General features: G+C 35.1%; 1 non-coding gene across 1 annotated transcript; it reads right to left on the bottom strand.

Annotated features, from left to right (window-relative positions):
- Positions 1-531: 531 nt before the first annotated feature.
- Positions 532-604, bottom strand: TRNAA-CGC. The gene has a single exon. It is a non-coding gene; the product is annotated as a tRNA-Ala (tRNA).
- Positions 605-1,287: the final 683 nt, after the last annotated feature.

Here is a 1,287-nt window from a genome sequence, read left to right as displayed (position 1 = left end):
AGCCAATAGCCCCATACCGCCAACTTTAAGAGGTACGCAATTCTCTTATGCGTAGTTGAACTGAACACTTCGTGTACTAACTTAGATGTTAACATACATCAGATCTGTTATCTGGCGCCTCTAAATTTATACTATGATATTTTCTCTCTAAATAAATATGATCTCTCTCTTCCAGCAATGCGTTCGTAACAAAAGAAAGGGTTGGAGGAGTAAGAATGACCTAGACGAGATATCCGTGTCAGCAAAAATTAATATAAACAAAATTAGTTTTCAATAGACCGCAACCAAATAAATAACACACCCTTAAGTTTCTGGGGTTTTGAAAATTGATGCAAAAAATGTTTTTAAGAGAGAGAGGGAAAAAAAAGGGCCTGAATCAGAGTTCGGTCCGGTCCAAAATGTGGAAAACCATTGCGGGCGGTCCAGCAGAAAAGTCTTCCTTAAAGGCTTAAACGGTGCGTTCATTATCTTCTACAGCAAAAGAAACTGGGAAATCTAAAATTAAAAAATGTATATATATAAAAGGGATTTTGGAGGTGCGGGGAATCGAACCCCGTGCCTCTCGCATGCGAAGCGAGCGCTCTACCATATGAGCTACACCCCCATCACCGGACACGGAAGTGAAGAAAAAATATTTAACTCATCTGTATTTGGGAGTGGGCCTGGCCCAGGCCCATTATGTTTGACATCTCTATTCTCGAATGTTTCTAATATAATTTTCCTTTTCTTTTGCTAAAACATTTTTTTTTACCAACAAAAATGGCTTCTTTTAAATAGCTGTGCTTTAAAAATATCTAGACTAAATTTTCATTACAAAAAATGCCTAGATCTATATTCCAGAACAATTTGTTAGATTTCTTGCAAGGAAAATACTATCCTCTGATATTTTGCCGTTTCTATAACTACCCAATCCCTCTAAGTAATAAACAAAATCTAAACAAATATAAAATAATCTTATTTATCATATGTAAATAAAATATAAAATAAAATTTCTAAATGGTTAAATTTTAGATTCTATCCACAAACTCACGTATATATACATGTAAAATGATAATAATGTTTGTTTGCACGAGGTTTCCAGAGAAACTTGTTTCGTGGACTTGAACTTGAATTTGTGTTGTTGTAGACGTTGATTTGATGCATTGTGATTCGATCTTTAACTCTTGATCCTCTGATTCTCACTTGGTTGAATGAATGTGCTTGAGTTCGTACAAGGTTTCCAGAGAAACTTGTTTCGTGGACTCAAACTTGAAGATGTTGATTTGATACGTTGTGATTCGATCTCTA

Source organism: Benincasa hispida, chromosome 1 (genome assembly GCF_009727055.1).
Source record: "Benincasa hispida cultivar B227 chromosome 1, ASM972705v1, whole genome shotgun sequence".
Lineage (NCBI taxonomy): Eukaryota > Viridiplantae > Streptophyta > Magnoliopsida > Cucurbitales > Cucurbitaceae > Benincasa > Benincasa hispida.
Note: the sequence above shows the minus strand (reverse complement) of the source record. Positions and strands in the feature narration are given on the sequence as shown.